The following is a 27,693-nucleotide window of genomic DNA, read 5'->3' on the forward strand; positions in this document are numbered from 1 at the left end:
TTCTCTTTATTGATATGCTCAAAATTTCTACTCATCCAGGGCATTTGCAAAGGCAGCGACTTTTGGAGACAAAGAATACTGTTTCTTTGATGTTCGTCGTGCCTTTGTGCTTCTCTCTGGGTTGATTCTCGCAATTGCCCTTAAAGAAACGAAAGAGGCAAGATTAGTATACTGTCACGTTGTAGTGACGGCAGTCGAGGGATCAGGAAGACACCAACCAGTCTTGGAAACGAAGTTCTTTATTTCGGCTCACTTGCGCCCGCAAAAGAATGAATCACTCGGCGGCGGCGTAAGCAATAAACGTGCTCGTCGGTCGTCGAACTACGAATGCCCGCTGCTCGCGGCATCGTTCAATTTAAAGCCGCCAAGGAAACTTCGAGATAACAGGTCGAGATCATCTAGAGTAATCTGGAAACACGTAGATGCAGCTCAGCATGGCTGCGATCAAGCGAGATCAGTCCGGTCGCTTCTAGCGTCACGAACACAAAGGATAACACCCCTTTCCTGCGGCCTTGCGCGAACGAAAGGACACTACAATGATACGTGGCATTACCCCCTCTCAAAGAAGCATCGCTTCGATGCTTTACAATGAAAATAAACACGGAGGATGCTAACTTCGAGTCCTTTAGCGTTCATAATAAGGTTTGAGGGCAGCGGTAAAAGCTTAAAATCTGGCCGTGTCGTCGTCGGCTAGGGGGCCGTCGTCGTACGGGTCGTCGTCGTCGTACGGGTCGTCGTCGTCGTAGGGTCGTCGTCGTCGTAGGGTCGTCGCCGTAGGGTCTTCGTCGTAGGGTCGTCGTCGTAGGGTCGTCGTCGTAGGGTCGTCGTCGTAGGGTCGCCGTCGTCGTAGGGTCGCCGTCGTCGTAGGGTCGCCGTCGTCGTAGGGGTCGTCATAGTTGAGGCATAGTCTTGGCATAAAGGCATAAAGCAGCCTCCAGAGGCTGCTTTATTCAGTTTAACCTTCGGGGGCTGGGGGTGCGTCCACGCGCTGCGTAGCCTCGGCTAGGGGATACAAAGCGCGGTGACGATGGCGACGGGGAACGTGACAGGCGGCTCGACGATGAGTATTCTTCCCGCCGCAAGACCTCCTCAATTTCGGCTGGTCGCTGGCCGGGTCGGGGTCGTGGGGCGTCGTAAGAAAACCCTCGGATGGCCATTCTGCTGTATGGGCAGTACCGGAGAATGTGACCGGCTTCGCCACAGTGGAAGCATAGTGGGCGGCGCTGGTAGGCAGTTCTCCACTCGTCGCATTTCCTTGGCTGTGTGCGACGCTCGTAGGACGGGCGGGTTGGGGCGAGAGGGCGGAGGTCCAGCGCAGCTGGATGAGGGCGATAGGGGCTTGGGTCTCGTCGTCGAGGTGCAGGACGGCGGACTGCTGCGGCGTAAGTCATGGCTGGAGGCTCCAGAGGCTGGGTGGTGGTCGGTGTCACACCCAAGGCCTGTTGCACCTCGTCCCGGATGACGTCGGTGAGCGAAGTGAGCTGCGGCTGCGTTCCTGTTGGCAGCAATCGTCGGAGCTCTTCTCGCACAATTTCACGTATAACCTCGCGCAGGTCATCGTTGTTAGCGTTGTCCATGCAGCTTGCTGACAAAAAGCGCTGCTGGCGGTCATACTGGCGGGCTCTGGCATCAAGGGTTTTTTCCATGGTGGATGCCTCTTCGACGAATTCCGCGACGGTTTTGGGTGGGTTCCGTACGAGGCCCGCAAAGAGATGCTCTTTAACTCCTCGCATAAGCAGCTTCACCTTTTCATCCTCCTTCATGTTCGAGTCGGCACGCCGGAAGAGAGGCTTCATCTCCTCAGTGTACATTGAAACGGTCTCGTTTGGATGTTCTATACGACACTGTAGCAGCTGCTGGGCTCTCTCTTTTCGCTCGACGTTCGTGAAGATCTTCAGAAGCTGCTCCTTGAAGGTTTCCCAGTTCGTCAGGCTAGCTTCCTCATTCTCAAACCAGATTCTTGCTGGTCCCTCCAAGGCGAGAAAGAGGTACCTAAGTTTTGTAGCATCATCCCAGTTGTTGAAGACAGCCACACGATCGAACTGTTCCAGCCATTCTTCGGGGTCGGCGCCAGGCGAAACGTCGAAGGTTGGTGGCACCCGGGGCTGCTGAAGAATGATTGGAGTCGTCGCCTGGGGCAGGCTTATGGTGGACTTTGCTACTGGTTTTCGCTTCCGAGTAGGGTCCGGCAGAGTCCCAGACTCAGGTGCGTCCCCTAGCAGACGTTGGCTTCCGCGATGGACTGGAGTCACGTGCTCCGGTGAACGGCTCAAAGGGCTGGCGTCACGATTTGCAGGGGGTGACCGGTACATGGAAGGCTACCCCGCACCTCCACCAGATGTCACGTTGTAGTGACGGCAGTCGAGTGGTCAGGAAGATACCAACCAGTCTTGGAAACGAAGTTCTTTATTTCGGCTGACTTGCGCCCGCAAAAGAACTAAGTCACTCGGCGGCGGCGTAAGCAACAAACGTGCTCGTCGGTCGTCGAACTACGAATGCCCGCTGCTCGCGGCACCGTTCAATTTAAAGCCGCCAAGGAAACTTCGAGATAACAGGTCGAGATCATCTAGGGTAATCAGGAAACACGTAGATGCAGCTCAGCATGGTTGTAATCAAGCGAGATCAGTCCGGTCGCTTCTAGCGTCACGAACACAAAGGATAACACCCCTTTCCTGCGGCTATACCAAGAATGCCACCAGGCTAATTACGTGGAATCCTGAAACGTTTATGCTGTGTGAAGCATTGACTAAAAATCAAGGAAAACGCTGAAAATATGCCTGGATACATTGTTAAAATAAAAGGAAAAGCCACAAGCCATTGCATTTTTCATGAGTGCACGAAGTTGCATATGAACGGCTTGTTTCAGTACATGTACGAAAGAACCCGCTAGTCACTGAAACCAAGGACAGCATAACAAATGTTGCCTCCCCCTGTGGCCCTCTTTGTCGGTTAAAAAGACTGCTCGCTTCTTTTGTCTGTTTCAACAATAAAAGCGAGCAGCTGAATGCAAAAATTGTGGGGTCACTCAAGTCCCACCTTTAAAAGGGTAAAACACGACTGACTAATTGGCTCCACTCTGCCGGCTCCCCTTCCAGATACTTGTTTGCGCACATGCACTCCACACACACTCATCGGAATACAGTCTATACTACCACATTAGGTGAAAGACCTGCCCAAGAAAAATGTGGGGGACACTTCAGCTGTGCCTTTGACACGACAGCGTTAAAGGGTCCCATCGGCCGGCTCCTTTTGTGGATGCTCAGTTACGGATCCTCTGTAGATTGTAAATTTGCACCTCTTATCTCACACATACCCATTAGATTGCAGTCACAAGCTACCACATAATGTGAAAGACCACCCGATGCATGTGTGGAGCCCAGCTTCAACCAAGTCGTACGATCGTGCTTGCATTGGGGTAGCGTGTCCAACTCAGAATGAAAGGGTCCTGGAGGGCTCAATTCTACCTCACCCACCCACTTTAAGGGATAAGCCCGAGTTGGCAGCTACTGCCAATGCATCCATAGATATAAAGCCCCACTTAAACAAGCCTTACAAACATGCCTGCGTGGCCTCGAGATACCCCGAGTTCAAATCTCACGCTTTCATCTCAAATAAGAAGCTCAAGTTGCAGCCCGTAACAATATGGCCATTTCAGTTGGTCTCGTGAGGTCGCACAATCCTACGGCAATAGCGGCTACCAGTCACGCCTGTGATTTTTCGTTGACTTACAAGCTCACACCCCTCTGTAAAAACAACCGCCACAAGAATTCAGAAACGAAAAACTGCATGCTGTGCTATGAACAGAATATCTTGTCCGTACTGTTTATTTCAGTAAATCCAAAGTAAATTTTCTTCAATATTTCCATGAATGTTCCTTTGAGTGGAGTGAGCAGGGCACAAAACCGAGTGGTGAATACAGGTGAAAGAAACAAAGAAGTAGTAGATAAGCCTGCAAAGTTTTTCTCTCGAAGTTATAAGAGGTGAAATGTACCACATTTTGTATATTATTGATTTTTTGTGGTTTTTTACCTCCATATTCAAGGATTTCAAACTTGTAGTTTTTCGAAATTTCACGTTTAAGATTTTTCTTATTTAATATATAACATTTAAGCATTTCAATACTCATTTCTGAAAATGAATTATAAAGGTCCATTCTGATATCTGCTATCGGGAGATAGTGCAATAACTTGATTAAAAATATTCTCAGCGCTTCTCAGAATTCTGTTTTTTTTGCGTTCCCTAAAAAGTTTAAAATCACTAGCATCCTCATTTTTGAAAAGTTTTTCTCCACCTTCTGCAAAGGCTCAAAAGCAGAAATTTTTAAACAGTCTATCAGCAATATTCCTATAAAATATGTGCAACTGTGAGAAAAGCAACTGGTAAATTTAAACCTATAGCTGAAGAAAAAGAGATACGAGACCTTACCTCTGCACAAACTCCAATGTCGAAGCCACTTCACGTGGATACTGGATGTTTAAAACGAAGTATAAGAGAAACATGAATTTGAAAGCTGCAGCCCGCTGGGTAGTTATTACAGCAACACCATCCACGCAAACAGTGAACGTTTCAGCCTCAAAGAGACCTGGCCCTAGAAGAATGAGAATAAAAGAATATTAGTGCATAATGAGATGTTCAATGATTCCAAAACTAACCTTTTATACATATCATGGGCGTCAGTGGCATGTCGCCCAAGTCATCATCATGGGCGGTCCCCTGCAAAATGAGAAAAGCAATACAGAGGGAAGGTATTGAAAAACTGATACCAATAGCCAGAACAGTTCTTAAGAAAACTGACTGTCATCAGCTGCATAATTGTATTACCGCACAAAATTAGGTGGAGAACAAAGTCTTTAAACCATAGAGATATGTTTCATGGCTGCAGGCACAAACTGTTTGTTACTAACGTAAATTAGAGAGAATTTTTTCGCATAAAGTATATCACCACAGATATTTGGTGGACACATTAGCTGTGCCCTAAAGGGTATAGTGCGAATGCATTAGCGCCATCTCAATGAAGTTAGCCAAGTTGGTTGGTCCTGCCAACTCGGTAACGTCATGCCGGCTTGAGACGTCACAGAACCCACTGACGAACCAGTGTCCTGTCATGTACCCTACCAAAGCCCAGGCTCATGATTTTTCGCTGACAAAGCTGACACCTGATATCATGCAAGGCAAGGCTTTTAACGATACTATGTAATTAGTTTTTAACTATTTTTATACACTAGTGCCATTCTACTAAAGCATTTGTCCTCATACCTACTCTCAGAGTATCTTTTAGTCCACCATAGCATGCATAAGCATAAAATGTACAAAGCTCAAAATGACTTAAAAAATAATAACAGCAGTTTATTAACAGCAGTTATTAACAGCACCGCTTTTAATAACAGCACCGACTATAATGTATACAATTACCATTAAAATAATGTAGTTGTGGAGGGTGGAATTTTTTATACCCATATGCAATGCACATCTGAATTCTGCATGCACAAACACTTTTCTGCCAGACAGCAGCAGAGGATAAAATTATAAGCTTGCCTCAGCAGACTTGTAGATGAGCTCTTCATCCTCTCCAAACAGTGCAAGGAGGAGAACAGGTGCACCTTCATGCTCTGGTGTCACACTCCTGAGGTGGTTCTTTGCTCGTTCATTTTCTTCGAGACATTTCTTGACCTTGGGCCGCTTAATGTGACTATAAGCATAACGATATATACGACGCCCAACGCTTTCCATGCTAGCCTCAATTCTTCGGAAAACATCACTACCAAGTAGCTCTTTGGAATGCTCAAGACGACAGTCCTCACTAAACAAAAATGGCCGGTTTTTTTTTACCTCTGCCACACTCCTCGAGTGATTTATCGTCAGTCTTTACGATGAGTACGTCTCAGTCATGAAACGAATGACAAGCTGCTTGTTCGGATGTACTTGAGCATACTCATAAAGGAGCTGCTGCTGCTTTTCACGCTGTGTCAGCAAACTTTCACCACTCGGTAACTCTGGCTGCCATGATATGCAACCATACGAGTCACGGGTAGATCTTTGGCGCGGCTGGAATGAGTCTGGGTCATCAACAATTACTGCAGGCAGCACATGTGCAATTGGTCTCTTCTTGTTATTGATACAGTTCTCGAGCTTCCACATCAACGTCTCAATTCCTGTGCCAACAATTGTACCCTCTAGCAAATCCTGAAACGATGAGCGGTACACCGGCACAACTTTTGCTCCAATTATTCTCAGGTTTCGTCTGCCAGGCGCTCGATGCTTGTCCAGGATAAGAGAACTTAGCATCCTCACCATCTGGTTCAGATCAACTTTTGTAGGCCTTTCTTTTGCTTTGCATGATTGAAGTAAGCCTGGTGGAAGCATTTCCCAAGGAATGAAAAATTTTTCAGCCCATTCATCTAGCTGTGAGTTGGCATTTGAAGTCACCTTATCACAACTGCCACTCTTCCCAGGAAGGACAGGAGCAGCACTGACGGTTTGAAACTTCTCAAGCAGGATGCGCCTTTGCACAGGGGCTAAGAAGTCCAAGTCTGATTCCTGCAGATACCTGAAGTGTTCCACACATTTTACTCCCAAGTCCTGGAGTTTATGCCCAATGGTAGCGACGTCCTCCTCACTGAGTGCTGGAAGCCACTCCTGAACACACGACATGAAGTCCTCTGGGCTGAAAAAAATAAATTCAGTAATGATCTAAAACTGCATGCCTCAGTGCAATGACTGTCACTTTTGAATGGCCAACATCATATAAATGAAGTGGATAGTAATCCAAAAGGTCCTGAATAGAAATGCATTTTAGTGTCCCAGATTCTGGACCTAGCAAGTGGTATATCATCATCATAGGTTTCAAAACAGAACAAGTGACACGAACAAGAAAATAGACCATGTTGTCTTGCAATAAAATGAAAATAATTCGGCCGAACACGAGCCTGCTTTCCTCACGATCCAAAACCACAACCATATCTTTGCTGTACTTGATGCGCCTGTATTAAACTTGGTAAGCGCAATACACTTCTTTTCCTTGTGCTCCACAAGTCTTGATGGCTTCCTGAACTTCCATACTGAACAAACTAGGGCAAAAATGAAATGTAGAGTCAATCACTAAGTCTTTTTCAAAGGGGCAGCTACTCCCTCTGAAAGCCTGAAGAAGCTGGTATTTTTCAGCAAGTGTTAACGTGATGTTTTTGAAGTTCTGGGCACTTCTTATGCACTTGCGGAAATAACCATGCTTGCTTTCACAACGCATAGTCCATAACCTAATAAGTGGCCCAAACTGAGTAATGAGGTAAGGGTAGTAAACCAGGTAATGGTGCTTGGGTTTCAGAGGTGCACCAGGAAAAAGCTCAATTCTTCGGTCAATGTAATCTTCTGTCAAATCTTTCAGCCTCATTACCATGGGCATATTTATTGCCGGTGCGCACACCAACTGAACAAGTTCAGTGAGCATCAATGCTAACTCCCATACAGGGTCTTTTCTGCATACCTTGTCATGAAGAAAGACGGGTAAAAACCGAAGCATAATCCAGTTCTGGACTGCATGTCCACTAAGCTTTTTGAATGTTTTGACTTCAGCTGGCTGGTCATTCACATCTATTCCTTTGAACTTGAATGAGAGTATCCTTTCAGTCAGTTCTTCACGTGATAACCATCGCTGCTTGGTGATGAAGTATTGTAGCATCAACGCAAGATCGTACGATACCACACCTTCAAACAGGCCATGTGCTAAACATGGAGGAAGCCCAGGAGCGCAGACATGGAAGTATTTTAGGCCATTAAACAAAGCATCAAATTTAATGCCTTGGCATGAAAGAAGAGAACTGTCATCCTGTAGGTTCTTCACTGCCTCTTTGTAGATTACTTTGTTTCTTAGATCACTGGTGTCAGATATGTTTTTCTCAAACACATGTTCACGCTTCACTAAACAAAACGTGCAGATGTATTCAGCTGTGCTGAAATTTTCCATGAATCCACCAATACTGTGGCTGCCTAGGTTGTCGCCCAGAATTGTCACCACCGTGCCATATGCCGGAATGCTGTCCGCCAACAGGCAGCCAACTTCCAACTTTTTGATATCATCAATCAATTAAGAAAACACCTTGTCTTGTCCGAAGAGCAAAATGTCACTTTCTTTACCAAGCAGCACTAGCTGAATTGAACAGATACGACTTCTATTCCAAGAACGTAGGTTTCCAAGCATCATATACACAGCTAAAAGTTTGTGCTTGTTCTTTGCCGAACCTAAAGTATTTGCCACTTGAAAAGCATCTTGAAAAAGCATCAAGCGTAAAGCAGTGCGGTGATCCTGAAACAGTGGTACTGACTTAAAAACATTCCCGTCAGTGAAATCCTTAAAGACACCTGGTTCATAAACTTCCAGATTCAAACACTGATCTTGAACTGAGCTATCTCTTAACAATGATTTTATTGTTTCAATTATTGGAACATAACGAAAATGAGCCTCTTGATTGTTTTTGTTTTTTTCCAAGACGCACAGCTACTGGCTCCACATAGCTGAATTTCCTCTGAAAGTAGTCTCTTCGAGAGTAAGTGCTCCGAAAAACTCCAGTCTTCCTGTGCAGGCTGACGATAATCACTTTGAAGCATACTGTTGACTGCCTGCTGAATGAAATCCTCATTCAAGCCAGCATCTCTCATCTTTGTCCTTAATGCACTAGCTATGTGGTCAAGATTGTTGCTCTGGAGGTCACAAATTGCCTCAGAAATGACTTGAACTGTTCTTGAGGGCACCAAACACTCCGAATGGAGACGCAGTTTATGGTTTATGGTTTATGGGGTTTAACGTCCCAAAGCGACTAAGGCTATGAGAGACGCCGTAGTGGAGGGCTCCGGAAACTTCGACTACCTGGGGTTCTTTAACGTGCACTGACATCGCACAGTACACGGGCCTCTAGAATTTCTCCTCCAAATAAATTCTAGCCGCCGCAGCCGGGATCGAACCCGCGTCTTTTGGGTCAGCAGCCGAGCACCATAACCGCTGAGCCACCGCGGCGGCGAATGGAGACGCAGGTAAAAACGTCCGAAAGCATCTGTAATATCAGTACAGAGAGAATCTTCGTGCATGACACCTTCAGCCACCTCTTTGCTTCCATCAGCCTCTGAGTGGCAGTCCTTAGTACATTGTTACTGAGATGCACAAGTCTCCAAGCCAGCAGTATGAATTTCAGTTTCAAGATTAATTTGTGCTTCCTTGCACCTTTCTGCAGAGGTGCTCTCTAAATAAGACTCACATAGACCTGGTTGAAAAGCATGCCTGTGGCATCGAGAAATACGGGAGGAAAATGTCGACTTGTTCGTAAACATTCGTGAACAAGCAAAAAACTGGAAAGAAACTTTCTTCCCTTCAGTGATGTGCCCCTTTAGATGATTCAACAAGGATTTGACATCTCGACATGTCTGTATACATGTATCGATGGTGCAGACCAGTGAGACGCTCCTGCAAGTTATTACAGCAGCCGGAATACCATCACGCTTGTGAGATCTAAAGATATGGCTCTTCAAGGAGCTGACTTTTCGAAATACTCTGCAGCAGTCAGTAGAAGGACAGCGAATGTGAAGGTTGCTTTCATTTTTATGTAGTGATGCATGCGTCAAGAACTGAGGCAAAGTTTTCGCAACTGCTTGGCATATGCTGCACTTGTATGCCATTGTGCATGTATCAGGGCACGGGGCCTGGACTCAACCTCTGCAACAGCAACAAAGTGAAAATGCAACCGAAATGAGCATCGAATTTTGAGCCATGGGAAATGTTTCATATCGTGACTCATAGAGAGTGCTGCATTTTCTGCAGTTTATTATACCTCTCTGACTGCTGCTGACATATGGTGGGCAGCTTGGTAAAAAAAGAATATCTGCATACACATATCTGCTTTTTTGGTTTCCTGAAGCAGAGCTGGTTTACTGCAATACTGTTACACCTTACATAACTTGCCACTCATTTGCACACAACAAGACTAAGCGCTGAAAGAAGCACTGAAGGTACAACTCTCATCAAATTTACAATATTGCAGCCAATCACAATAGGAATAGACTTGCAATGTCGGCAACTAAAAGTGAGCGAAAAAATATTTCGAAGCTAGCATCGCAGCTTTATTAAATTCCTACTCAAAGGTGGATGCTCTGAGAAAAAGTGCTTTAAATCCTGACTGTTGACGTATTAGCCCATTCAGTTCAAAAGTACTTTGAATCCAGACTGTTTATATGTATTATTTGATGAACGAAAAACATTCGCATGCATCTAAGCAAAGCTAGGGATAGAATGTTTAAAACAGAGCTCACCTGGTTTGTGAGGTCATTGCAACGAGTTTCTGTTAGCTGGGAGCACCATACAGTTATGTTCAACTGGTTGCTAAACAAAAACAAATCTCTGTCGTGGCCACTAAGTGTGCATGTGTAGCAGCCCTGGATAAGGTTCCCACTGCAGAAAAAAAGAAAACATCAACACAGAACCGACGCATCTAATATTTAAACGTAATAAATTTTGCATGTGACGGCAGTGCCACACAGTCCTTAACAAAGGCAAGGGCCTATAGGATAGTGAGTAAACTTTAGTAATTCAGAAAACAAATTTTTATAACATTAGAAGATGTTCTGTATGCTCACTTGATTGGGCTGTAGTAGAGTGCACACTTAAATGGTCAGATGACCCAATAATTACTGTAATGTACAACTGTAAAGTTGAACCCACAAAATTCCAAAACAAGGTCTTTTAAGGACCGAATACCGGGCGTATGCACTCATATCTAACTTAAAATCTGGTTCCACATGCGGAATAAACGGATACACCACTAGCCGAGCACTTGGTAATTAGATACGTACAGGCTAGGATGCAACCACAATACTGCGGAGGGGGCTGCCTGTTTACAAAGCCCACACAGTTGCAGTGCGGCCTACTGCTTTTGCTATACATGCAACTGGATGTCATACTTGCTACTGCTGGTGCATGACAAGCCAAATCTTCTGTGGCTGCAGATTCAAGCGACGAGACAAGCGACACATGCAAAACGTTTCACCTGCAAACAGGCTGCCGTTGCCTTTATTGAGGGTCATTCGATTGCAGTCCCAGCATTGTGCTCAGCCATCTCCGATTTGTTAAAAAAAATTAATGAAAGCAATTTCAGTGTATGTAATCGAAGCCTAAAATAATTTTGCCAGACAAAGTCACTGGTGAGGTGAGCACAGTGTGAACTTTTCGAAAAGGTGAGAAACCAGACGCTGCCCAATAATAATAAAAATATAAATATTGAAGAGACAGCCAATTAACTTTACCATGACATTTGCATAAAATCTGGCATTGGATGCGATTCGGAGCCGCGCATTTTAGTACGGCTCAAATATATTTATACATTTAAAGAGACTGTGAAAGTGTACTATTTTTGTCATGTAAAAAAATGTTAACTTGCTCTCGAGAAATTTAATATAGCCATTTTGCTTCCATAGATGCCTGAAACATAAAAAATGTTACAGAAGATGAAAGTCTGCAAAAAATAATACTCATGTTGGCAAAAAGTAAATTTTGAGCCGTAAACATCGCTTAATTTCGCCCTTAGGAGCAAGAAATAAAATACAAACAATACCGGTTTAAATAGAACCATTTACTGCCTTTCATTTCTGACATTTTAATCGAGGTAATGTTTGTTTAAAGCGAGAAAAGATTTTTTGAAGTTGAGCTATCGCGCGCTGCAAGTTGCGTCGTCTCTTAATGCCACTTCACCGCAAAGCACAATCCCGTAGACACTGTAGCCAGATGAAATGCAGAAAGAGGGGCTCGGTTCACCCATGTGATTAAAACTGCACATCCGTCTTCAACAGAGACACGACCGCAACTGTAAAGAGGCTGAGCCCCTATGCAGGCGAAGCCCGTTCATGCGAGCGAGACACCTCCTCGCGAGCGGGCAGCACGCCGCGCTCACCGCCAGCGTGTCTCCCGTCACCCGCCGCCGCGGCATGCGCGCTCGGGCTCTCAGCAATCATATTCGGACATAAAGTACTTGTGTTGCGCCTGCCATGCCGGCTGGTCGTTCGATCCTCGTGGTTCACGCGGCACAGCATGGTGAATACCTTCGTTTTTCTGCTCTTGGCTGCCTGGCATCAAAGCGGGTCCGTTCGAAGTTCGAAAACGAAACGATTTCACTTTCAACATTACCACCCGCCGAATTTCATGCAATGTCTGCTTTAACTCAACCCTTAAAAATGCACGACAGCGGGCGATGACAAATTTAAGTGGTGATCTGGCCACAAATGTCGCGCCATGCCAGGTGCCGTGTTCAGCGGTGAAGGAAATTAAGAGACGACGCAACTTGCGGAGCTTTTTTCCTCGTGGGTGTTGCATAATCCTCCTCGCTGCTCCGGCCCCTCCTCCCCCGCTTCCCTCTTGTTCTTATATTCTCCCTCCTTCTTTTACTTTCTTTCACGCCTGTTCTTTCAATTCGTCTGATGGGAGCCCTCCGGCGCGGGTCATCTGACACAGTTTTCCCGGCTTTTTCTCCCCTTTTGGCGGCGTGTCCGCGGCGGCGCGCGGGACCGTGCGACACACTTTTACCGCCTTTTTCCTCTTTGAGCGGCTTCTATCGCGTAATAACATGGGTAAAATTTTTAATAAGTCGTGTGTCTTACCCTCTCTGCACGCGACTTTGTAGTTTCGTGCAAAGAAAGCTATTGTGCAAGTATTTAGAAACACGGCGTCTTACTGTTTCACGATATTTGTCTCAAACGTTAAAAGTGCGCAAAAAGCGAGGACATAGGCAACGAGTAACAGACAGAACACCACGGGCGCAGTTTTTTTTTGCTCCATCTTCTTTGGATTCCGGGGAACACAAAACAGAGACCGGAGTAGAAGAGATGTGCTTTAGTGGACGTCCTTGCGGGCTAGTTTGTTCATAGCTCCAGAAGTGTTAAAACTGTGCAAAAGACATGTGTTGTCTGTATCCTCTAACTCCGCAGTTATAACATTTCTAGAGCAATAAACCAACTAGCCCGCAAGAACGTCCTAATGAAATCAACTTGTTCACCCGCCATAACACGAACTAATCGTGCTCCGTCGCGTCATTTCTGGTCATCGAGTCCACGTATTTCTCCACGCCGCACTTCCGCGGTTTTTTTACCGAGCAATAAACACGCGCAAACCACGAACTAGTCGTATTAGGAAGGAGAGAAAGGCGGGAAAACTGTCACATGACTCGATGCCGGCTCTCCTCAGACGAATAGAGAGAAGAGGTGTGAAAGAAAATAAGAGGAGAAGGAGGGACCTGAGCAGCGAGGAAGATTATGCAGCATCAACGAGAAGAAAGCCACTTGCGGAGCGAGAGCTCAACTTCAAAATTCGTTTGTCGCCGTAAACAAAAATTACCTCAACGAAAATTTCAGAAATGAGAGGCAATAAACCGCTCCATTTAACCCGCCATTTTTTGTTTTTGCTAGGACCACCTCAAGGGGAAATTAACGTGTTTATGGCTCAAAATTCACTTTTTGCAAATTTCGTATTTTTTTTTACTTTCCTTTAGACAGTGTTGAACTCCTGTTACATTTTTTATAGGCAATATACATCTAGAGAGGCACAACAGCTATTTTCATATTCCGGAGAGAAATTTATTTTTAAAATATGACAAAACTATACATTTTCAAAATCTAATTTTTTAAGAAATGTGCCCGATAAAACTGCGTAGTCTGAATCACATCGAAAGCCAGGCTGTCTCGCAAATGTCAGCGAAAGATTTCTGAGATATTTTGTAAACATATGGAGTTTTTATTAATTATTTATCAGTGCCTGGCGTCTTCAATTTTCAAAATGCGCTCACTTAACGAATACATTTTTTTTCGGCAAAAATATTTTATGCATTGATTACGCACACTGAGATAAGTTTCCACGAATTTTTTCGAAAAAATCCAGATTGTTGAGTGCGACGTCTGGGACGTTGAGTTTTGACCCTTGAGTTTTCGCGTGCATGTATCTAATAGACTCAATTACGGAACTACATAAGTCCTCGTTCTTCCTTTACTGCCCTTCCTTGCCTTTCAGCGAGAACATTTCTTGATAGAAAGTTCATACAATTTTATTACTGCTTATATGCTGTCAATAGAAATATACTACAAACCGAGAAAGCATTTTGGTGATGCGAATAAAAGCCTTAAGTAATCAAGTACTGTAGCCGACAACTTCAAAGCGGCAACTAAACTAACCTTGAAGACGAAACAAAAATTTGCAATCACATTCTCATAGCCGAGCACACTTTGGTTTTTTAGAAATTTCAGTTCAATTTTCTCAATACTAGCCTTACTGCTTTTGCATTCTCGAGTGCGGGAAAAAGGGCAAAGTTCATAACAGAACATTCATCCCGAAATTCAGAAATGCGCCCTGGATCGAAGATATTTAGTGACACTTTTTCATTGTATGAAGTATTGTACGAAAAAAGTTACCAGCAAACGAAATAATTTTGGTACAAAGTGAATGAATTCATAGAATACTCAAGTATTATTGCCTCGCACTTCAATGAAGTTAAAAACTTTCTAAGCAAAAATAGGAGTTAGTGACATATTGAGTTACATAAGCGCAATGATGACTTCGTTACAGCGAATAAGTTTCAGTGATGGCTTCTTCCACACGAAAACAATGCTTTGTGCTTCGTATTCGGCCTTATATTCTGTACTCAGGCAGTCATTCATCAGATTTAACATTTCAGAACTAACAAAGAGTTTCAGCAGAGCTGTACAACCACTCTGCCAATTCGAAAACATGATGGCGTTGCTATTGTTGCAATTCTTGATAGGTCATATTTTAACGTGCAGTCGAACAGTAATGTACCGTACGACGGTGCTAAAACACACTAGTGGTAAGAGCGTTTCGCTCTGAGGTTTCAGAGGGATTATTGTTGCGAGCTAGAAAAAAAATTCAAGTTTAGCATTGCACCCATGTGTTTCCACACTCATTGAATGACACGTTCTCGCTAGCTCAAAAGGCGCCCAAATTATATCACCAGCTTCAGCAGAACTCCTTCGTGAACCTCCACCGCAAGCACACTTTCTTCCCCTCACAATAACCTGCACACTGCCCGCCATGCAAAAGTGCCGGGTACACTTTATGCCACTCCACGTGGGAGCGCCGAATTTAAACCCTCTCACTACCCTCCTCCTCGAGCGAGAAGCAATGGCTGATCGCACGGGACTGAAAAACCCGCTCGAAAAGGGCCGTCCCGCTTCGCGCTCTGAGTAAATTCTGTGTAACGTGTGCAGGCTTACAGTTTCGAGAACTCAAGCTGATTTGTTCCTCAGCGACTCTACATGCGAAATTTCGCGCAAGGCAATATTAATTTTTATTCATGTTCGGCGGCCGATACTATAAAGAGAAGTATAGAGAAACAAAACAGGTAACAGTGGCCCGCTGTACTCAACTCCGGTAACAAGGGCTTTGCATGAGGAAGGTGCACGGCAAATGGAGCACTTTAAGCCCTCATTCTTGACTTGTTACATTTTTCGCTAGTACTGAGCCACAGAGGAGCTTCCAGTATGGAAAAAGCTAGGGTGAGAGCAGCCCCCGCTTTGAGCACCGCTAAAGCACAGGCGCAGTGCCTCTTCTGCATCTTAATTTAAATCTCCTTCAACGCAAACACGGTACGATGCTGTGGCGAGGGAAAACGTGGCGATAGCTGTATTTTCTATCTTCCCGTAATGCAATGACTAAGAAACCCTGGAATAAAGTGTTGGGTTTTAACGTAGTCATACCGAGCAGACGCGCGAAAACGTGTTCATTCTTCGCCTTTTCTTACTGGCATCAGCGGACGTGTGGCTGAGCAGAGGACCGCGAAAGGCAGAGGCGAAAATCAATCACGGTAGCACACAAAAATACTACGGTAGCGCGACTGTCGGCGCGGCTCGCTCGAGCAAAGAGCGTGCAAGGTGTCCAGTGGCGTGATATAAACACACACAAAACAGAGGCGATGCTGCAGCGCGGCCTTGAAAAGTTTCGCATGTCACGCTAGAGCGGCGTGCGAACGCTCGCATCCCCAGGGCACACAGACGTACTTACACTAAATGGCATGAGCCAAGCCGTGTACACCACGGTGTAAGACATAGCCTACTCTTACACCGTGGTGTACACTAAGCGACACAATATGAGAAAATCAAAACCGAAACCATTAGCGTTCGCCAACATCATCATCATTCCTGATTCTGCGACGCAGTTACGGGGAGCTCGATTATAGTGTTAGAACTAAATAGTTAGTGCTGCCATGTAGTGGCTCCGGCTTCCCGCATGAGCCCAGCTCCGTCGCCTGTAGCTGCCCGCCTCTGCAAGCTTTCGTTCGCAGCGCCGCCAGAAGCAGATGGTTGTGAATAGTCATTTTTTCGCCTAAATTATTATCAATTTAATGACTTTGTAATTGAAACAAAATATTTTGTCATTTAATGCACAACTATCTGACAAAAAGAGCTTTTTAGATGCTTTTTTTAAAGTGTGTAACAATAGGCGAACTTAGCGCCCCCTTTCCGTTCGCTGGCGGCGGATTGCGCGTCCCATGTTGGCCGCGCGCTACACTACCTTTTTTAGTACGCTGAAACGACTCTTTGTTGACGGTGTGCGACGGTTGTGAAGTTGTGGGTGCCTTTCTTCGGTTTGTTTGTGTTGAATGTGCCGCCTCGTTAGTGTTGTGGTAGTGTGACTGAACTCGGAAGGTGCAGCGCCTCCTCTATTTTTTTGATGCCCGGCAGAAAGGCTGCGCCTGACGCCGCTAGCCCTCTTTTATCGCCCTCACCCATTCGCCTGCTTTCGCCGCTCGTGGCGCTGGCAGCTGACACTACTCGGCGACTCGGCTGCCGTCCCACCGCACCAAGGCTTCGCGTTCGCGCTTTGTTTACGGCGACAGCTGAACGCCTGCTTTTACACCTTGGTTCTCCCGATGATCAGCTTTCATCCGTGAAACCAATAAGGTTTCTGACCCGCAAACATTTGTACCCCACAAATATAGAAACAATGAGCGTCAGACATGCCGTACAGATCTTTTCGCCCCCTGTCACAGCTGCACTGCAGTACATGAAGGATCAGGCAGGCCACACTTGCGACATTAACAGTTGGCCCAACTGTGTAATTTATGGTTGCGATGCACAAGAGGTTTGTTCTAATGGATGTTAGTAACACGCAGCAGCATATTCATAAGAATGATCCTGACACTCGGCACTTCACTGATCCAAATGACTCTAGGTTGGAATGGCTGGAGAAAACCTTCCTGGACTATCTGAAAAGGCTAAAGGATGAAAGTCACTATGATAGCTTCTTGAGCAAAGAGACTTACAACGCACTAGTGCTTACCACAACCTCAAATGTCATGTGCATCAGGTTCCTGCTCTATGAAAAAAAATTCATCTTTGTGCTAACACGAAAATTCTCTAGTGACCCAATTGAGGCACTATTTGGATTTCTTCGGAGAACAGCAGGGTGCAACGATGCTATGGACGTAAGAAGTGCGCGATCTGGCCTTGAAAAAATATTGAAGACCGGCATCGTTTCTTCATCATTGCAAAGCAATGTAAATGCTTCAACATCATTCTGTGCTGCCACAGCAATTTCAAGCCCCAGCACCCTGAACGCTAACCACCCAGACAAGAAATTTTTTCCACTGGCAGCAGAAAATAGGCTGCGAGAAGTGTGTGTTAGGCAGACTCAATGGCTTCCCAATCCAGAGATTGCCAACTTAGCTCTGATAGGAGGATATTTGGCCCGTGTTGTGGCAGAGAAGCTGTGCTGCGAAGGCTGCAATGAAATTGTTGAGAAGCCTAAAGGAAATGCTCCTGTGGATGGCATCATTACTTACCAAGACAGGGGAGGACTGAAGTACCCGACCAAACAGCTAGTTTCTGTTTTGATAAGCCTCAAGAGGTTTGTGGACATTGTGCTTGATTACAGGAAAGCAATTGAAAAACCACTGAAAACTAGTTTGGAGCGTGCTGTCAACATTCTGATGGACCTTCCAATCTTGGAATGCAAGAACGAAGACATGGCTCACAGGAAACAGTTTTTACTGCTTTTATGCCGCAAGTTTATTAAGCCGCTGCTGAGCAATCACGCCGTGAACATCACAGACAAGAACTCTGTGGCAAAAATGTACGCGAAAAAGCCATTGTCGCGTAAGGTGCTCAAACTGTAAGGAGTGGACGTCGTGTTGCTTTTGTCATTTCTAATGTTATGTGATTTTGTCAACTGTGCCGAAAATATAATCGCCCTGCCTTGTATTTGTGTCGTCATCATTTGTCATTCATGAAGCTGAGAAACATAAAAGCATTCATTGCTCAGGATAAAGTGGCATATATTAAACGAAAGCGCGTTGCATAGCTTTTTGTGAAAAACAACGGCAGAGCTAGTGAATGAGCCAGTTTAAACCCAGTCGTAAAATCCGCCTGCTTGCGACATATAAGAGTAATGCAAAGTTTTTTATTCGATAAACCAAAACGTAGCGTGGGAATGCAGCCGATTCAGTAACCTGCACAGCAAGCGTGCAGCGCGGGTGCTGGGCCGGTCATTCAGGGGTTGGCCGGCGATAGTGTCAGCTGGTGGCGCCCCACTGCGGCAACGGTGCGAAGCGCGGCGTCCCGCGAGCTCTCATTGTTCGGCGCACGATCTGACTGGCATCTAAATATAGAGGAGGCGCTGGAAGGTGACAGTTGGCTCCAGTGCTGCGGAAGACGTTCTTACGCGCATGCAGTGCTCAAAAACCGCTCTGACGTACTGCACCCAACCACGCCGAGAGCGGCCGGCGCCCGATGCCCGATAGAAGAAACGGCTTGCCGCGAACGTTGACGAATGTAAGTACAGAACTGGAAAGTGACTTCTGCGATATGTCGGGGGGATTCTTGAGGGCTGCGAATGCATTTGGGTTGGTCTTCCCGTGTTGTTCGCAGTGAGATGCAAAATGCGAGCACCACGCGATCGTTTGCAGAGAGAAGGTGTTCTGACACGCTCGCTTGCCAACTATGCAACTTTTAACCCGCCGCCTTGCGCTCTTTGCGTCAGCTACTCGGCGGAGAAGTTATGTGATAGAATTTGGTAGCACACTGAGAACCACGACCGGCTTTATCGGTCGTGCTGAGAACTATGGGGTGCTGCTTGATTCGTTATTCCGACTGACCAGGAGCAGTGCGTGAAAAGGAGACCATAAGAACGAAAAGTGCTTGTATCGGCGTGCGTCTTAAGATTCTGCTGTCTGAGTGTTTACTGGATATTGAGCATTGCCCGTTCCACATCTCATTCACGTCAAGTGCTGTGGTTCTTAATACCTCTGGTGAACGTAACGACGATTAAAAATAGCAGAACCATTCCTTTGCAGTGCAGCTGAGGTAATCGCACAGTGGAAAGTTTGTAGTCATTTTATTTGAATTACATTCAGTACATTCATGTCACTCCCATATTTTCAGCCCGAAGTGATAAATTATAACGTGATTCGCGAATAATAGCTCTAAGAAAAGTATGACTAGCTTTGTAAACCATTTTTATGCAAACTATAGGAGGCGTAGGCAATTAATCGTTAGCCTCCACTCCTGAACACATTGCACTGAACAGCTGGAGGTTGCAATGGGATGTGGCTTCTGTGATGATGTTTATGAAAGCATGGCTCTAATACAGCCTTTCTTCAAATGTGCCAGCAGTCAAGCTCTGTACGGCTGCTCCACCGGTATCATCACGCTACTTTTGCACCAGCTTTCATCTGTCATCGAGCCAGTGCTACCTCAACCGGAGGCAAATGACATCAAGACCTGCTGGTGCAGCCTGTCAGCCATTGGCACTGGATATCAAGCATGTCCCACTTGTAAAAGGATAGGTACACGAGTGGGTATTTTTTCCTTGTCTTTTTTAGCCTGACAAGAGTCTTCTGGTGCAGGCTCCCCCTTTCTTTCATTTTTTTTCATCTTTTAAAAGAGGACCAAGAGAAAGGGAAAAGATATTGCGGGCGTCATGAAAGCACTCCCCCAGTCAAGCGCATGGTGTAATAGTGTGAAATGCTTTTTTATAGTTTTTCCCTCATGCCTCTCGTGCTTGGGAATCTTGATCATAGTATAGACGAAATTAAAACAATTATCTGCTTCATGACCTTTATACAGTAATCTAAAAACAGCAAATAAATTTTATAGGTTTACTTCAGCAGTACCTACCTCTTACAAGGTATGGCATGTTTGAAGTGAACAAGTGGTGTGGTAACTGTATGCCAGGCATAGCCTAACAGGCATAATTGCATAATTGAATATTAGCTTTCAAGTGGAGCACTCTGCTTTAGAAGCACAGGTGTTGCTAGCATCAATAATTGATAACTTACCAGATTATCCTTGCATTACATGAAACCCTGTAAAGCTTATATTGAAGCTGTACAGAAGAAAGGTGCTTATTCGATATGTCATGAGCATTGCTGAGGTTTTCTTTCACACTCCTTTTGTCACAACCGACTGCACTGTACAGTTGAAATTCATTTGGAATTGAGTATTGGTGCATTGTTATTTTTATTCATGCCGAAGTTCAGTTACTGGTTCCATTACACTAGCTGAGCTTAAGTCAACAAATATTGCTGTGACCTTAACATGACCCCTTGCTGTACTTGAAACAATGCATTTGATGTTGCCTCTCTCCCGTGCCATCAAGGTTTGTAATAAGCTGTGTAAACAACTTAATTTACTTTCTCAAGGTATTTATTGCTGCAATTAGTAACAGGTAATTTCCTAAAGAACAACCTAAGTACTCCTTTGGAACACTTGTTTGCTTGTTTCCCCTTAAACAGATATGAGCAGGCCTCAGCACTGGAGGGATGTGCTGTGGGACAAATAAAAAACTACCAGTCCAGCTGCTCCCTTAGGGGCACGTTGCTGAGGTTTTTATCGCTTGTAGTTCTATGCATCTTTACTTACAGGTGTTGTATCTGACGCAGTGTGTGCCTTATATTTTGATTCAGTTGCTTTAGAGTGTGCCAGTCTTGCCCTGAGAACTTGCTTACCTCTGTACTCTTTGTTCATACATTTTCCCCTCACACCTGGCATAGCTCCAAATGATGCTACATTATCTACAAGCTGGTAAATAAAATGAACAGCAAGTAAAGTTAAGTTACTCCCTCCTAGCCGCTCTAAGGGAAAGAAACATATGCGTTATATTGCAATGTGTTTGTGCCATCACTTTTGAAAACAAAAGCTGCCTGAATTTTTGTAGAGACAAATCAGAAACACAAAACAATTTTCATGTTTGATGGCCTGCATCTTATCTTCACATGAGAGGAATGGCTAAATATCTTTGTGGTAGCCTAATTAGGCGTAACACGTTAATGTCAGTTCCTGTGAATATCATTCAGTCTTTGAATGTGGGGGGGGGGGCAGAATTGAACACAACAGCATGTTATAGCTTTTTCTTGTTCAAGGAAGCATTGCATTTAGCTCTAGTCTTGTGACTGCTGCTTATGCTATTACTCACCAGCCTTATCAAACTCACTCGGAGTGCTGAATTTTAGTGCACATTTAACTGATTATTGCTTCTCTGTGTTTGATTCTATTAGAAGTTACTATAACTGTGTGCGTTGAATGTTTTCTTTTGCAGTTCTCTTGCTGCTGCATTCCGCCATGGAGGAGGCTACCTGTTAATTGGTGCACACGTCTCATCACTAAGACGCTACCTCTTCCGCTGGTGATGCAGACAAGTAACGACAGGGTTAATTGGAGAGACATGAGAGAGGCCTTTTGCCCTGCAGTGGGCGTAGTCGGGATGATGATGATGATGAACAAGCAGGCTGCCTGACATTGAGGACTAGTGTCAGGATAGTGCACCAACAAAGTTGCTTAAGAATTTCTGTGCTGATGTATGTTTATTAAAATCAGCTCATAGCTTGATATCTACATCCATGTGGACATTTAGCATATGTTTGGCATCCTGTCTGACTTTTAATTGACTAGTGTTTGCAGCCTTTAATGTTGGTCTATGACAGCGTAAGCATTGTTTCACTGTGTGGGATTTTTTAGCTGTTTTGGAGAGGTGTGTGTGTATGCATGCACCGTTTTTTTCCACGGGTTTGTTATGTGGCTCATGGAACCGTCATGTTACAGAAGAAATTTTTTCATTTCTCATGTAGTACAGGAAAGTGAGCAGTATTTATATGCACCAAGCGTTTCAGGGAAAAATAAATAGTTTTCAAAAATGTGGCTTTTGCTGTATAGTATTGCCAGTGTTAGCAGACACCAGAAAGCTGGTGAGGTGTATTTAGTAAGCTGGTTAACTAATTTCTGATAATTAACTTTTTAACTAACACAGGTTTGCAACTGGTTGCAGTTAGAGACTTTTAGCCGGTCGTTAGTAGTAGCCATATCAGTTTTTAGAATGTACAAAACATTACTTTCGCCGCTGTGGCTCGACAAAATTTGGCTGCATCGTACGAAAATACATGCGCTTTTGAAAGCACACAGGGAGAGCAACCCCTCCAGTTCATGTAACTGCTACAAGTCTCTAATTGCAACTAGACGCCTAACTCTGATAGTTAAAAAGTTCATTAATAAAAATTAGTTAACCAGCTTACTAGTTAAGACGATTCACCAGTTTTCTGGTGCCTGCCAACACTGGTAATACTATGCTGAAAAAGCTATATATTCACCTCAAAATACCTGTTTTTTGAAAATTACTTAGTCTTCCCTGAAACACCTCGTATATATGTAAGAAAAACCTAACGGTATTTAATTCGCAACGTTTTGGTTGGAGGGCCAGCCGTTTTCAAGCGTACTACAGCATTTGAAGCACACAGCTTTTATTTTGAATGCTTTACTATACTAGAAAAAGGCTGGACCTCTAGCCGAAACATCGTGAATTAAAACCTGTTATGTTTTTCAATTTCTTTCTGTCAGTCATTGTTACTAAGAGGGAACTGATGGGAACTGTGCCGAAGGCAATATTCTGTTCCTCTATTGTTCTCCATAAAATATTTTGATGCATCATGCATATCTTCTAGCGCGTATGTACATTTGTGCACAATAAATGTAATCATTTGCATTTTGCTTCTGTTATTCTTTAAGCAGTCCTGGATACAGTGTTCACAAAATGATTTTGAAGTGATAACACTGTGTTGGTAAAAGTGTTGTACTGTGTAGTTAAGACACGCTTTTCTAAACGTTTATGTAGGAATTATACTTTCTTCGTACTTGAGTCTTGAATAACGGTGGCCAATTGTCGGAAGACCGTTGATAGGGTGTTGGTAGACATTGTCGGTATGTGGTTGATAAGAAGTGTAAAGACTTTCTATGTACTTGACTCTTTTGGATAACGGTGGCCAATTGTCGGAAGACCGTTGATAGGGTGTTGGTAGACATGGTCGGTATGTGGTTGATAAGAAGTGTTGAAACTGTCGATAAGGGGATCATAGGAAGTATAAAGACTTTCTATGTACTTGAGTCTTTTGGATATCGGTGGCCAATTGTCGGAAGCCGGTTGATAGGTTGTTACTACAATGTATAAAGACGTTCAAAAGACTTTCTGTTCAATGTTGATAGGTTCTATTAACAATGGTCGAAAGGCTTTCTAAAGAATGTTACTAAAAATTTTTGTAAGGGCAGCCGCCGATCCTAGCGCCGTTAGTGCGGCAATATATACAAAGTCGACAACAAAGTAAGCAACTGCGAACGAATGGCATTTGTCAAAACTTCCACCCATGCATGCGAACCTGCGCAGGGCCACAGAATCGTTTAAAAAAATAAAAGCAGTTTCGATTTTCGATGCAGTTCCTGATCATTTGAGAAAACTCGAAAGACGGAAAAGTAAGCTGATGTGAGAAGTAAAATTAAATATACTGCCAGATGTCATGCAATAGCGAAATAGAGTGACTTTTCTGCTTAACTTGCGATTTCGATTATAAGGCCCCCCCCCTCCCCCCTACGTACATCACCCTTCTGAGAATCCACAGAAAACGCAGATACAGCAGAACATTAATCAATAAGAGTTCTCTAAATTCTTATAAAAGCAGAACATTATCGAAAGTCGTCCGTTTACCTCCACGACCATAAAATCGTCAGGGGGGGGGGGTGTGTGTATGCAGCGCGCAGGAAATTTTGGGCCATGTTCTTACACTGAATGGGGTGTTTCAAAACGCCCTGATGCTGGGTGTCAAAGAGCAACTTTCTGCCAGACTCGAGCGCGATCCCCCGACGACCGTCGGATATCTCCGGGAAGCAAGCACTATAGAGAAGGCGCTGAATGTTCAGAGAAGCCCATGAAACCTTCAAACTTTGTACGCCGCATTCCACCCGCCAGCATCTGCTGGTAACTGCAACTAATAACTGTGCTGTTTGCTGCCGACAGCAGCGGTGCCTCACGTCCCAACACTGAAGGGTGCTATCCCTCAATAACAGCAGACAGGCTTCACGCATGACGGATCTTGCCCAAGAAACCAAGCCCATGACCTACGGTGCCCGGGTACCTGCCAAAGGGGTCCCGTAAGCCAACCCCAGGAGCCTTATGTGCCACTAGGAGGACATCAGCCGCCCATCAGCCCTGCAATGCTTTGTGAATCTCCGCCAAGCGAATTATAGGTAAGGAGGAACCCCCCCCCCCACCCCCACCGAAAACCGCCTACTCTGCTATTACTGCAATGAAGCCGGCCACATTCTTCGTCACTAGTCGTACAGTCGTATCAAACTTCGTGGCTTTTTTGGCACTCTGCGACTACGCCCCGGCCAGCTTCCACGGAAAAATGTCTAGGCAAGTCTGGTACCGTAGCTGTACTCAGCAACACGTGTCCGTATCTTGCACACGGCTGCCCGGCTGTGCGAAAACCGTCATCAATGCAGCACAAATGGACGACGATTTTGAATGTTCTGCGAGAGTGATTACTTTCGCAGACAGTTCAAATTTTGATGTTCCTATAAGCTTCTTTTGCCTTTTCCGTTTCGGACACCACGTTTCTGTATTTTTCTGTGCGTATGTGTTTTATTTTATGGCGCATATGCAACTGAGGGCATCATGTGTAAGGTAGGGTTGATAAAAGCAAAGCTGCCTTTCAATGTGCGGTAAAGGAGTAGAGCTTTTCTTAAAATATAGTGAGATGCTGTTTTCGTAATTTTTACAAGCTTTCTGCAAGAAAAGAAGTGTTTACTGTAAGCCCACACAACGGTCACAAAAAGTATCTGCTTATTTCACGAGTGTAAGGCATGAGTAAGGGGCGCATGTGCGATCCTCAGGCGGCAACTTTCAAAAAGGCGTTACGGTGTTTTCACCATTTACATCCCACCAGTGTCAGGTTTACCAGGGGCAGTTTGATTTCATTAATCCTAGGAGACCTGCTGCATTCGACTCCGTCGATTTGACCTTCAACCGCTCCGGAGGTCCGCTCGCACGACCATGTGACCTGCCACGTCACTCGCCGCAGTTGTTCCGCCGCCAGCACGCGAGCTCTGTCCGTCGCCGAAGCTGGAGCCGCCGCGCATGCTCTCACGCGCTGTCAGACCACGTGATTCGGTGGAAGCTCGTCCGCAACTTCAAGAGGAGCCCACCACTCGCGTACGCAGTTCGCGGCATCAGAGCGAAGCCGGGCTATCATGGAACGTTACGCAGGAGACTTTGCAACGTTGTCAGTAAACGACATCTGAACACCCCGCGCATATCACCTGCTTTCGTTTGGTATAACTAGGTTTAAATGAGCTAAACCTTTAGTTTTATTTTTATGCGATACAGTATAGAGCTTGTTCTGCCGAAAGCCGTCGACGTTGTAGTAGTAGTCGGCACCGCGCTTCGGAAATCATCGGGAGCTGCGTAAAAATTGCCGCAGAATGTTCACGATAGCGTCATACGATTCCGCGTTGTGTGCCCCATAAACGTACTAGTTAGAGCCTAGCTCATGACAGGGATTCGAAGCGGCGACCTATATTTGAGGGAACCGGTGACCTATAATCCCGGGCTGCGGAACAAGAACCGTATAATGCGCGGTTCAGGTGCCCATTAAGATGAGTGAGTTACTGCGTCATTTCCTTTCCTAAAAAAAAACAATTTTAGATTTTTCCAATAGGCAAAGCGTCGCGCCGAACAGGGCGCTGGCGTTCAGAGGCCGCCCTGGAAGCGCTGCAACACGCTGTCGTGTTTCACTCCTAAAGGCGAAGCTTAAGCGTCCTGCAGGTTTTTTGTTTTACTATCTACGTGCGGTGCTGTTAGCATGTTCGGTTGGTCTATTAGTCCGCCTGTCTGTTGTTCGCAGTGATAAGGGCCCGCCGGAGGTGAATTTGTTTGTTTGTTTGTTTACTGATACTGTTAACCCTATTGAAAGGTGATTACAGGAGTGGTAGGAAAAAAAGAGAGCAAAAATACCAACAAATCTGTCATCAAGCGCATTGTACACGTAACAAATCATTAAAGAGGACGAGAGAAGGTTACACAGTGCCCTATTACATTGCAGAAGAGAGCAACAAAAAACATAATCACGCACACTCAAGAGCATCTACACAGTAAAACACTCAATAAATACACGAAACACAATACACGGACATAACCCAGTCATGTTAGCACAGCGCGCTCCCAGAATAAATAAAAGACTCTAAATTAACCAAAAATGCACTGAGCGAAGAAGATTGAACTACGGAATCAGGAAGCATGTTGGATTATTTTATTGCTTTGGGGAAAAAAGTATATTTAAGTGCATCGTTACGAGTTACTGGAGGCGGAGTATACATGCTATGGCGATGTCTAGATGATTCATTAAAACGAATGTCGAAATAATCGGTCCTATTGATTTTAATTGCGTTACTGATAATAAGGAACAGAAACTTGTGCCTGTCGAATTTCGTCCTTAATTCTAACTTGGGAAGGTCTGCAATGTGACACAAGTCTGAGGGAGAGTGAACTCGGCGATATTTATTAAATATGAATCGAGAGGCTAACCTCGGTACTCTGTAAATTTCCTGTACTCCTGATTGCTTTGCGTTTAAGACAACTCTGTACATGAGCCACCCTGCAATATTACCTGTGAAATTCCATTCAGGTGTGCAGGTACCTGGACTGGGGGCCTTGGTGGGTATTGTGGCCGCGACGGTCGGCTCTTCAGTCCCATTTTTGTCTTCTGGCTTTTCATGTTCTGCGCCAGAAGCGAAGATAACGCACCCGCTTTGTCATGCGTGCTATGGATTATCACGCCTGGGCTACACAGTACTGCGCCAACAAAAGCATAAACGTACGACACGCTGCGTCCGGTATTATATATCTAGTCTACGCTCCGTCGTCTTTCTTAACTTGAAGAGGGCGGGCGGGACCCGCTTTCAAGTTAACTAAAACTGTTCTGCCTTTGGTACTTAACTCGGTAAAAGCAGATTTCGAGCCACAGCGAGATGCGGAGCTTCTGTTTAACTTGAAATCAGCTTTTGCGAGTTAATAATCCTTAACAGTTAACTTGAGAGGAAGCGCTCTCTGAAATTAATGTATTGTCAGTTGCCAATCGAGAGGGTGGGGGGTGCAATGCAGCAGCCGCGCAACGCCCGCGCAGGAGAGAAACGAGTTAGTACATTCAGCAAGCTTCATAGAGTGCGCTTTTCGTGTCCAGGGCGTTTACTTACGTTTCCTGTCGAGAAAAGGACTAACATGGTCGTGATAGAGGTCGAACCCTCCACATGCATTATCACTCGCGACATATTGATGTGACATTAGATTATGACGTAACTTGAGCATGCTGTAATTCTGGTAGCTCATCCTGGCCGTGGACTGAT

The 27,693-nt window shown here is 45.0% G+C and overlaps 1 pseudogene; it reads right to left on the minus strand.

Annotated features, from left to right (window-relative positions):
• Positions 1 to 18: 18 nt before the first annotated feature.
• Positions 19 to 27,049, minus strand: LOC149361456 (uncharacterized; annotated as a pseudogene).
• Positions 27,050 to 27,693: the final 644 nt, after the last annotated feature.

This window comes from Amblyomma mixtum, chromosome 2, assembly GCF_055824585.1.
Source record: "Amblyomma mixtum isolate Tamu chromosome 2, ASM5582458v1, whole genome shotgun sequence".
In the NCBI taxonomy this organism is placed as follows: Eukaryota; Metazoa; Arthropoda; class Arachnida; order Ixodida; family Ixodidae; genus Amblyomma; species Amblyomma mixtum.